The sequence below is a fragment of the Peromyscus leucopus genome, chromosome 19 (assembly GCF_004664715.2).
Source record: "Peromyscus leucopus breed LL Stock chromosome 19, UCI_PerLeu_2.1, whole genome shotgun sequence".
Taxonomy (NCBI): Eukaryota; Metazoa; Chordata; class Mammalia; order Rodentia; family Cricetidae; genus Peromyscus; species Peromyscus leucopus.
The window spans coordinates 21,739,381-21,751,547 of record NC_051079.1 but is presented as its reverse complement, the minus strand read 5'-3'; the positions used below and the strand labels follow the sequence as shown (position 1 = coordinate 21,751,547).

Sequence of the window (12,167 nt, the reverse complement as noted above, 5' to 3'; positions counted from 1 at the left end):
TCTCTGTGAGTTCGAGGCCAGCCTGGGCTACCAAGTGAGCTCCAGGAAAGGCGCAAAGCTACACAGAGAAACCCTGTCTCGAAAAACCAAAAAAAAAAAAAAAAAAAAAGAGTTACTGAAGTCAGGCTGGGCATGATGACCGATGCCTTTAATCCCAGCACTCAGGAGGTAGAGGCAGGCAGATCTCTGTGAGTTTGAGGCCAGCCTGGGCTACAGAGTGAGATCCAGGACAACCAGGGCTATGATGTAGAGAAAACCCACTGGGGGAAAAAAAAGTTAAGGAAGTTGAAACTATGAAAATGAAGTCAAATAACTAGATTCAAAGGCTAGTTACAAAGAAAAAAAAGACTTTAATAGAGATAAATAAACTGGAAAAGACTAGTGGGGGGGGGAATCAAGCAACTATAGGTGGGCCATGTACTCAGAATGCTTTACATTTACCTTATAAAATATAAATACAAAATAAAATACTTAGGATAAAACAGGCCATTTTTATTTCCCTCATATTATTTTTATTGAAATGAATATCATCAACCCTAATAATATTAATATTGTTTCATTGTACATAAACAATGATCTACATAGCTGTAGATTTCATAACTGATATATACATGTTACACATATATACTGTATGTGTGTGTGCACACATGCATGTTCACATGCACACACGTACAAGTATGATAGGAATTGTCCTGAACCTGCTATCCCATTTACACATGGTAACAAATCTGTGTGTTAGGCTCTATAATCCCTATCTTACAGATAAGGCAAGTAAAGCTTGGAGCAATTAAAGAGACGCACTAGCACTCATTTAAGTCTGACTGCCGCGCTCCTACTTACAGCCTTTATCAGTGCTTCTCAACCTTTCAAATACTGCGACCCTTGAATACAGCGCCTCATGCTGTGGTAAGGTGTGAATTATTTTCATTGCCTCTTCATAACTGTAATCTTGCTACTGCTATGAATCATAATGTGAATATCTGTGTTCTCTAATGATCTTAGGCGACCCCTGTGAAAGAGTCATTCAACCCAAGGGGTCTCAACCCAGAGGTTGAGAACCACTGATCTTTACCTTGTCTTCTGTATTTTTAAATATTTTAGTGGGTATTATAAGCAGTAGTTTATATAGTACCTACTGTGTCTTCAGTAGGTATTATGAGCAGTCAGTTCACATCTAGAGTTTGTCCATTTGGTTCCTACTGTTGCCTACATTTCTTTTCTTTTCTTTTTCTTTTTTTGGTTTTTCAAGACAGGGTTTCTCTGTGTAGCTTTGCTCCTTTCCTGGAACTCATTCTGTAGACCAGGCTGGCCTCGAACTCACAGAGATCCGCCTGCCTCTGCCTCCCGAGTGCTGGGATTAAAGGCGTGCGCCACCACCGCCTGGCTTGTTGCCTACTTTTCAAGACTTGGAAAACACCCTCCCCAGGCTTAGTATATGCTCAATGACTGGATAAGACCTACTCTTTGGTAAAGCAACTCAAACAGAGAGGCAGTGTATGGAAGCAGGGGTTCTGGAGCCAGACTGTCTTAATCCAGGTCCTAACTCCACTACAACAAGAGAGTCTAAACACGGGCAAATTACCTATTATCCCTCATCTACAGTCTGCATGTAGTAACAGTTGCTAGCTCACTGAGCTAGTGTAGGGACTAATTGAATTCAGTTACTTAAAGTAGTACTTACATCTGCACCTACAACAGAAAATTATGCTTTAAGTCAGCTACATAAAATCAAATAAATGGCACAAGAGAAAAAGGAAACTCAGAAAATTAGACCAAAACTACTGTATACTACCATGATTTGGGGTATTCATGCCTTTTAAGTAGTCTTAAATATTGCAAGAGGAAGCCTCCACTGTTCACTTGTGCTAGATTTGGGGATACCAAAATCAACAAAACACTACTTCTGTCCTTGAAGAGCTAACTTCCCCCTAGAGGACAAAAACGATTACAGTGTATCTGGTTAGAATGATGGCAGAAGTAGGTGTGTACAGTGCTAGAGGGACACTGTGTTCAGGGTGGAATGATCTTTAGAAAAAACCCAAAATGTATGAGCTACATACAGCTTTCTACATTTATGGTACTATTAATTTCAAACAGACAATTGATAAGCACATATTAAGAAAAACAGTCTGGCCAGGCCATGGTGGTGCACACCTTTAATCCCAGCACTTGGGAAGCAGAGGCAGGTGATCCCTGAGTTCACAGCCAGTCTGGTCTACAGATCAAATTCTAGGACAGCCAGGGCTACACAGAGATACCCTGTCTTGAAAAAGAAAGTCAGTCTGATACGTGTGACAAGGATGGTTAAAGAAGAGGCTGTGAATGGTGTGGGGGTGAACACGGGAGGAGGACAGGGAAGAGAGAAAAGATGTACAAATATTCTAAATTAAAAAACAAAAAGGAAGAAAGAAAAGCAGCCTGCCAGTTATAATAGGGAATCTAAAATAAGATTCTGTCCCTAGCTTCCCATGTGTTGAAAGACACACACACACACACACACACACACACACACACACACACACACACACACACAAAGCAAGTCTTGGGGCTGGAGAGACAGTTCAGACATGAGAGCAAGCATCACTCTTGCATAGAGCTTGACTTGGTTCCAGCACCCACATCAAGTGGCACAGAACTGCCTGGTACTCCAGCTTCAGAGGGTCGGAACTGCACTGTGCACATGTACATAATTTTTAAAATAATAATAAAACAACAATCTAAGTTAAGTAACAACAAAAGCAATAACCAATAGATATCACAATGCAAATATGTGATTACCACCATGAGGAACATAGTCAGCCAATGTTCAAAATAAATCTAAGGGATCCAAGACAAAATTATACTAGTTTTTTTTTAAGCATGCATGTATAGGTGTGTAGATATATAGATATACTACAAAAGCATTTTAAAAATAACAGTTAAGCTTTTTATTTCTGTGTACATAAGCCATCTTGATCTACAAAAAATACATGTAAAAAATCTTCAAAACTGTTTCAAGAGTTAAATAATATTTTAGTGAAAGAATGTGCTACTTATAGAAATCTAACTATGAAACCATTAAAATAATCAAATACTAAATTCATTGAAAATAAATGTGATTTTATATTACATATTTATATCTGGCTTAATAAAAATGAGGCCCATCGCTAAATGTAGTTAATATGCCTCATTATCAGAAGTTCATTCATCCTTTATTCACAAATGCTTACTTATACAATCATTACGGAATGAGAATATAGAAGTAAAGTGCAAAACCACATTTTATTTATTTATTTATTTATTTATTTATTTATTCATTTATTTATTTTTGGTGGTGGTAGTAGGGTTTAAACCCAGGGCCCTGTACACTTAAAGCATTTTCCCAACCAGTGAGCTACACAGATTGCTCCTCCCAGCCCACAATTTACAATTCTTCAACCCAGAGCTCCATATTTCTGGATATTCCTGTGCAACAAATATTGACTGCATAAAATTTAAACAAATTTCTTTACTAAGTATTCATTACAGGAAAGGGCAGTCATTGAATTCTTCCAGTTTTTCTCAAGCCAAGTTTCTTTTCCAATTTATAACAGGTGATACTTTGAACTCATCACTAAAAATCTTAAAAAATTCACAAAATCAGATTTTAATTAATATAGCAGCTACCCAGGATACTTCACAATTTTCATAATCTTACTTCCATCTATTGACAGACACAAGATTATTACAATGCATTCACAAGTGAGCTTGCAAGGATTATCACACTACAATAATTTGTATGTGGAAAGAGACTGCGTAGGAGCTGATGAGATGGCTCCGTGGTTACAAGCACTGGCTGCTCTACCAGTGGACTAGATTAGATTCCCAGCACCCATACAATGGCTTATGATGATCTAGAACTCCAATTTCAAAGAATCCAACACCTTCTTCTGGCTTCTGCAGGCACCAAGAGTCTATATGATGCAGAGACATGCATGCAAGTAAAACACCCAAACACATAAAATAAAAAATTTAAAAGATGATTGGACAACAGACAAGCATCACCACTGTGCTCATTTACCATAGCACCAGGTGTCTTTTATTTATCTTTTTTTTTTCTTTCTTTCTTTCTTTTTTTTTTTTAAGGAGAACAGGCCTCTCTAGTTAGACTTAGCTGTCCTGGAACTCCTATGCAGACCAAGCTGGCCTTGAACTCACAAGATCCACCTGCCAGTGTCCCAAGAACTGGAATAAGGGAGTGTGCCACCATGCCCAGACATATCTTGGTAACTGTGGTAGGAAACAGGTCTTACTACACAACTCCCTCAACCACATGATCAAATAGCATCAAGAAGTAAAGGGACTAGACAGTGTGAAGCTCCTGAGAAGCAATACTAAGCTAAGTACGTAGCATCATTTACCGGGTAGTCTTGTCCTCCTTGGACTCTTTAAAACTAGTTTACAATCAACAGCTAGTTTAAGTGGGACAGAGAAAAGAGCTTGTAGCTGACTCCACTGAAAGGAAAATTTCTGACAAATTAGAATGTGAGTCATCTCCATCTCTCTCTCTCTCTCTCTCTCTCTCTCTCTCTCTCTCTCTCTCTCTCTCTCTCTCTGCAATGTCATTTTATAAGAAGGAGTTGGGTAGTCTAAATGAGAAGAAATCAAAAAGAGTTAAACAAAAGCCAAGAATAAACTCTGATGAAATCCTGGTTGGGTAAGAAAGGCTGTGTACAATGTTCTAGAAGACCTTTCAGGACAATTGGAGAGATAAAAACCTTAGATTACTCTGAGGAGAGACTGGAGAGACAGGTTATCAGTTAAGAGCACCAGCTGCCTTGCAGAGGACCCACGTTTGGTTCCCAGCACCCACATGGTGGCTCACAACTACCTGTAACTTTAGTTCTAGGAGATGTGATGCCCTCTTTTGACCTCCATGGGCACCAGCCCATGCACACAAGCACCTAAGTTTGTTTTTAAGATTACACTAAGCAATTATCATGTTACAGAAAATGAACAATAACAGCATTTTATCCATGGACGAAGTGCCCTAATCACTGACACATCAAGGGTAAAATGTCATAAGTCAACAGCTTAGTTTCAAATGGTTCAACAAAAATATACATTTACAAACAAAGTCAATACAGCAAGCTATCAACAAATGTGAATGGAGAGTCATCACATGGCTGTTTACCACTGACAGATTTTCTTTATGCTCAAACTGCTTTCATGATAGAAAGCTGGAGAAAGGGGACCTAGAGAGCTCCTTTTCCAGAGTGGGAAAGAAGCAACCTAAACGTGCACATGCAGAAAGCATAGCACACTACCACAGTGCAGTGCCTAATTGACATTCGTCCCTTTGGCAGCATCAAGTAGGGAGCAACAGTCCACCTAAAACATCACTTGAATGATTCAGTCTTAATGTGTAATTATTTCAGATTAGCCCCTGACAGCTAGTTCTCTCACAACAGACACAGCAGGAGCACGACGAGACAACTACTCCACTATAATACCAAATTCAACCTACTTCAACACGTTTGTATCTGACCAAATAGCCATTCACCTGTTAACTCTTTAAGTGTGACCTCTTCCCTATCAGTTATTACAAAGACAGTCAACTACAAGTTTCTTTCAAGGTGTAATACACGAGTAAAATTTGAGTACTGAGCATTTGTAGTTACAGGATTACTCGACAGGAATTTATCAGCACTTACTTCTGTAAAGGGCTCTAGTCCTGCTTATTCACTAATCAAACACTACAGTGTTAAATGGTGCTAAAATGAGAACTTTCTGTCAGCTCATTAACTGGTTAGTAGCATTTTTCGTAGATACATAAATCACGCCAACAAATGATCACTTCTGCAATATTCTACACACTGACTTTTAACATTAAACTCTGAAATACTGCATAAGACAATGCAAAAATCACTACGTATTGCCACACAATCCGGCAACAAAGTTTGGAATAAGGAATTCTCAAACAAATAAAATAACCTGTGAATTCCCTGTATATCAACAGCAAAATGCAAAAATTAAATACAACCTCAAGAAATATGAAAGTTCTATCAAGTATAATTCTTCTGTCCAATAAGATGATAAATTTTTCTTCTGTACAGCCCTAGCACATAAAAGGATGCTCAGAGCCACTTTTCACAAGCAGTGTCTTTGGAAATTAAAATGACTGGGGACAAGGCTGCAATCAAACGCATCCAACAATGTAAGTCAAAAAGTGTAAACGCTAGCTAGCTAGGTGTTTGGAATTTACAACCAGGGGGAAACTTTCCAGCCCATCTCATTCTCCAACGTACTTCTTTTTGCAAGACGGAGAAACACAGTCCTCACAGAAACGTATCTGCATATGTGAACTTCCTCGATGACCACTTGCATGACCTTGGGAAGTTAAACCATTATCTCGCGGAGCCTCAACTTTTCATTTGTAAAGCTGACAGACTGCATACTCGTCTTGCGGGGGGGGGGGGATAGGGGGGGCTGGGAAGACGAGACGAGTTGACATACAAGTACGTGCACCTCGAGAGCTGGCCGACCGCTCCAAGATAAGGGGAAACAACCTTCCTCAACATCCTACCACCACCGACAACCCAAAGCAAACACTTTTCTAGCAAAAAAAGGCACGTCGGTCCCAGCTTCCCTGCGATCAGCTGGTTGCGACCTTCCGGTTAGGATAAAATTCCCGCGGAGTACGAGTCTGACAGTTTCCCGGCCCCCACCGCACCGACCAGGAGGTTCTGAGGTCAGCTCCAGCCTAGCAGGGCTATCCCCCACCCCCGACCCCCCTGCAGTGGAATTCCCGTCCCTGGGCCCAGTCGTCCGCTGAGCCAGAAGCACTTACCGGCCGCTGGGCGGGGATCGCGGAGCCGAGGGCCGAGAGGAGGCCACCGAGCTGGCCCCTCCGCCCCCGCACGGCCTGTCACCGCGCCCCCCAGGAGCGGCGCCTCACTGGGCCCCCCCGAGGCCCGAAGGGCCGCAGCAGAAACCGGGAGCGGGCCGGGGACCAGGCCCAACCTGCTTCACATGGGGCAGCGGGCGCGCGGCCCGGGGCCTCGTTACGGCCTCAGGAGAGCTGCAGCCCCGGGGCCGGCGGGGGAAGCTGGGCCGAGGAGAAGGAAGCCACGGGCCCGCGTCGCCGGTGGCCGGAGAAGCAGCGAAGCGGAAGCGGCGGCTCCTGCCAACCGGATCGTCGTCCGCCGCGGGTCGTCTTTGTCGCCGGCTGCACGACCCGCGGACGCCGCGCCACCCTCGGCCAGGCGATGCGGCTGAGAACAGCCGGGCCGCCACTCCACGGAGCCCCGTGATGTCTGGCGTAGCACGGCGGAGCACGTCACGGCGGCTCGCTCGTGTGCGCGCGCCCCCCTCGGCCCGCCGGCAGCGGAACCCGCCGCATCCGCGCGCCCGGCGGAGGCGAGAGGGCAGGCGCGCCTGCGCACTGTCCGCTCGCCGCCGCGGCCGCACAGCCGGCTCCGCCCACTCAGGCCGGGCTCACCGACGGCGCGACGTTCCCAGGCTTCAGACGGGGTGCGCACGCAGCGGAGACCCTGGGTTCTGAGCATGCGCAAAGTGTTCGCTGTCAGACGGGCGCCGAGAGGGTTCCCCCCCCTCCCCCCCGCCGACCGACGGCGAGAAGCCACATCGCGGAGAGGCAGGGACCGTCTCCCCATCCCGGCAACCGTCTGCCTCGACAGATTTCACAAGTTTTTTAAAGGACTTTTAAAAAAAAAATCCCTGCCGGGGCCTTAAACCACCGCCTGGGTCGCAAGCTAAATTTTAAGCGTTTTATGCTTGGCCTAGTACGTTATTATTACTTTCCCAGTTTACCGGAGATGACTTGATATCACACGCCGGGACCAAAAGATCGTGAAATCCCTTCCACCAAAGCCTTCCCTTGCCCTCCTTGACCCAAGAGATAAAATACAGATTAACCTGCACCCTGAGGTTTTTGCAGGACTCAGACCCGCAAAAAACACCTTCCCACCCCATCTCCTCCCTCCCTCCAGTACCCCTTACAATTTCCTGTGCCTTTCCTCCTTGGTTATCAGAACAGTCTGATCCCCTCTCCCGCTTGCTTGCGGCAGACCACGGTTCTGCTTCAGCATCTGACGGGAGAGAGACGGTAGCTGGCCCACGAAGGCCGGGGATAAGAAGAGACCCCCAGCTGTCAAGGGAGCTAGCCGGACCACAGACTCCAGGAAGCAAATGTCGAGTACTATCAAAAGGTCTGCATCTCCTTCCAGGGGTATCAGCCACAGAAAAAAACAAGGATGTTTGTCCCAAATATGTAGAGCTAAGTGGTAAATCAGTTTAATTCCATTTGCTTAAAAAGCAGGGCTTTCCAACTTACGTATGCATAAAACTAAGGAAGTCTTTTTGTGGACCAGAGAGACGGCTCGGTGGTTAAAGGTCATACCAGCCTGACAACCTGAATTCAATCCCCAAATCCACGGTGGGTCGTTTGTTTTGTACTGGTGACTTTTCCTCTTAAATATTAAATCTTGAATCCTTTGGTTATTTTAGTATATATGATTACAAATTGAGTTCAGATGTGGTGGCACACCCTTATAGTTCCAGCGTTATAACCTATGTTATGTAACAAGTTTCAGGCTGGCCTGAGTTGAATAGTAAGATCCTGTCTCGGGGGAAAAAAAGTGTTGGGGCTGGAGAGGTGGCTCAGTGGTTAAGAGCGCTGGCTGCTCTTGCAGAGGACCAGGTATCAATTCCCAGCACCTACACACAGTGCTCACAGCTGCCTGTAACTCCAGTCCTAGCTGATGCCACACCTCCTTCTGATCTCTGCGAGAACCAGGCATGCACATGGTGCACGGACGTGCATGCTGGCCGACATCCGTACTCATAAAAGCAAATTTAAGAAAAAAAAGAGAAGGTGAGATCATTGTAACACGGGATGACTTGCACTGTGACAGAGGTAGCCTGTGACACAGCAGTGGAAAGGAAGATGTCACAGGTGTGCCTGAAGAGTAGGGGAAGGTGTCAGACAAAACGCAGGATACCTGACTCTGCTGCTGCTGCTGCTGCTGCTGCTGCATGACAAGTTACCACAGACGGCCAGAGGTGGTGTCCTATACCTATACCCCAGCTACACTCAAGAAGAGTTCAAGACCAGCCCAGGTTACATGGAGAGGTCACATTTTAAAAGTGAGAGAGAATAGAAAAGAGAAAACAGACTGGATAACTTCATTTAATACCTGCTAATAAGCTCACAGTGTTGAGGTGAGAATTTTCTACCAGGAATATCCCAATTGCTCCTCAGGGTATCACAGGCTAAAATTAAGAGATCAACTGGACTGAATTCTCATTTGAAAGCCCTGTAGGAAGTCCTCATGCCTTATCAATGCTGTCAGCAGGATTCAGTTCCTTGTGGTTCTAGATTGAGACCCCCCTCCCCATTTCCTGGGATTGCTTTTGGCTTCATGAGGCCACTTACATTCCTACCCCCCTCTTCCTTAGCTAGAAACAGAGAGTGCTATGCAGTGACTCTCTGACTTCCTCTTTTGCTACAAAGCAAAGAAAACCCTGTGTGTTAGTTACTTTTCCATTACTGGGATAAAATACTGTGCCCAAGGCAATTTACAAAAGGAGAAGTTTATTTGGGCTTCCAGCTGCAGGGGGATGAGTCCACTGCCATCACAGCCAAGAAGCGAGGCAGCATGGGAGACCTGGAAGCTGGAGCGGCAACCGAGAACTCGCCCGGTAAACAGCGGCGAGCACAAAGCAGACACAACAAATTCAAAGACATGGGAGTCTTTCAGCTCTCAAAACCCTCTCCCAGGGACGCTCCCCCCAGCAAGGCCACATCGCCGAGGCCTCCCTAGACACCACCAATAATCGGGAATTGAATGATCAAAAGCCAGAACCCATGGAGGATGTCCCCATTCAAGCCACCCCAGTGTGCTTTTAAAGGGTTAATAAATCCTGGGTATGGTTGATTGATAAAGCCCTTTGCCTGGCATTTTCAAGGCCCAGGATTTGACCCCCGGTGTTGCTAAATACTAATAAAATTAAAAACAGAGTTTTTAATGCTTATCTAAATAATATTCTATTAAAGACAACTTAGTTACAGAACTTCATCAGATTACTATGCATTATGTTCACAGTACTGAGGGTTATCTGGGGTAAGTACACCAGTAGACAGGATCTTCAGATTCTGTCCTGGGAAGGGCAGAGGCTGGATTTGGGGAGACTGACTAGGACTCTCACAGGCTGTGGTGGTTAAATGTCCTACAGCAAATCTATTATGATTATGGTACCTGCTTTATTGTCACAAAATATTAGTAGAGTGAATCTTATTTTTAAACAAACAAAAAGACTAAGGTGCTCCCTAGAGGGAGATTTGCCTACAATTATTTTAACCTAAAAATCAAATAATTTAAATAATCAAGTAAATTAAATTGAAACCAATATTTACATTGTTTCCCTCTCCCTCTCTAGAAGCCATCTGGGAAGACCACCCACTGTGATTCTAGCCACTCCACCAAGTGTCAAAGTGCCTGAAAAGCAGATCCTGGGGTCACTGCTGAGTCCAGCCTCTCAGGAAAACAGGAAAATGAGAAGGAGCCCGTAGATGGATGTGCACCCATCAAGAGGCTCTAATGTGCCTTGATTTGGACACATCTCCTTTTCTGTCTTCTCTGGATTCTCAGATAAACTAATAACTCTTGCCTTTACTTCCTTCTCACATCTTTTTCCAGACATTTTTTCCTTTTCTCTCTACATCTGGCAGTTTAGATACACTCTTTGGAGAAATACCCCAAAACCGCCACACTAAACACCCCAAATTCATTTGGAAGAAGCCAAATCAGCCATTCCCAGATTCTGTAATGACTCTTGCAGGGCATAAGAATAACAAGAGGTAGAAACTGGGTAGACAACTGAGACAGTTCAAGAAAAGCAGCCAGTTTCTTTGTTAGGTCTCATCCTTGCCAGAGACCAAATATGCCAAAAGTGTTTGGGGGCCCTGGTCTCGATCATTCCTAAATGACTCTAAGGTGAAAGCAAGTTCACCTTAAACCATGCTTAGGTCAACACTCACCATAACAATAATTTACTCCGGGGCTGGAGAGGCGGCTCCGAGGTTAAGAGAACTGGCCACTTTTCCAGAGTACCCAGAATTCAGCTCCCAGTATCCACATGGCAGCTCAAAGCCGTGTGTAACCTCAGGTCCAGAGAATCTGAGGTCTTCTTCTGATCTCTATTACCACCAAGCATGCAAGTAATTCACAGACATACAAGCAAAACACCCATTAACATAAAATTTAATATTTTTAAAATAATAAATTTATTCTTTCTAGAGACTTCAAATGATCAACATATGCTGGCTAAGTCTGAAAAAAAAAACTGTAAAGAAAAGGGAAATTTTAGAGAAAGTCTATTCCTGTTAAAGTTATGGGTTTGTTTTTTTTTTTTCTACCAGAGGTGCTTGGCCTTGGCCGGGCAATGACTCACATTTCCTGGACCTTCTCTTCCTCTTTGTGCCAATTAACCAATTTTGTAAGATTACAAAGTCAAGCTCTGACCAATGGGGGAGGAGTCATCACCTATGTCAGGAATAAAAAACTGAAAGCATCTTGACCAAGTGTGTTTGCCGGCTCTGCTTGGGGTCTGTGGTGGTTTGAGTGAGACTGGCCCCAATAGGCTCATAGGTTTGAAGACTGGACCCCCAGTCGGAGGAACTGTTTGTTTGAGAAAGATCAGAAGGTGTGGCCTTGTTGAAGTAGGTGTGTCACTAAGGGTGGCTTTGAGGTTTCAAAGACTTAGCCATTCCCAGTGTGCTCTCTGCCTCCTGCTTATTATTTGAGATGTGACCCCCTTATTATTTGAGATGTGCACCCTCAACTTCTCCTACTGCTGTGCCTTCCCTCTGTCATCATGGACTCCAACCCCTTGAAAATGTAGGTGCATTTATAAGTTGCCCTGGTCATAGTGTTTTATCACAACAATAGAAAAGAAAGCAACATGGAAGTTGGTACCAGGAGTTGGGGATTGCGGTGACAAGCCTGACCATGCAGGGTTTTGGAAGAATATGGAAGAGTTTGAGGACTTTGGACTAGAAAAGTGATTGAATTCTGTACGGAGGACTTAATGGGCCATCCTAGTAGGAGCTTGGAAGCCATAGGACTGAGCAGTGTAGACTATGGAAGCCCAGATCAACAGGTTTCAGTGGGGAGCAAGATTAAAAA

The 12,167-nt window shown here is 44.2% G+C and overlaps 1 protein-coding gene and 1 long non-coding RNA gene across 2 annotated transcripts in view; one reads left to right on the top strand and one right to left on the bottom strand.

The window, feature by feature from the left end:
* Positions 1–7,144, bottom strand: part of Map3k2 (mitogen-activated protein kinase kinase kinase 2) — a 68,916-nt gene extending 61,772 nt beyond the window's left edge. The window contains exon 1 of the mRNA XM_028867067.2: positions 6,809–7,144. The gene's annotated coding sequence lies outside the window, so the exon portion shown is untranslated. The remainder of the gene's footprint in view (positions 1–6,808) is intronic.
* Positions 7,145–7,581: 437 nt separating this feature from the next.
* LOC119086250 lies at positions 7,582–11,559 on the top strand. Its single transcript, XR_005089486.1, has 2 exons — positions 7,582–8,189; positions 10,420–11,559. It is a non-coding gene; the product is annotated as an uncharacterized LOC119086250 (long non-coding RNA).
* Positions 11,560–12,167: the final 608 nt, after the last annotated feature.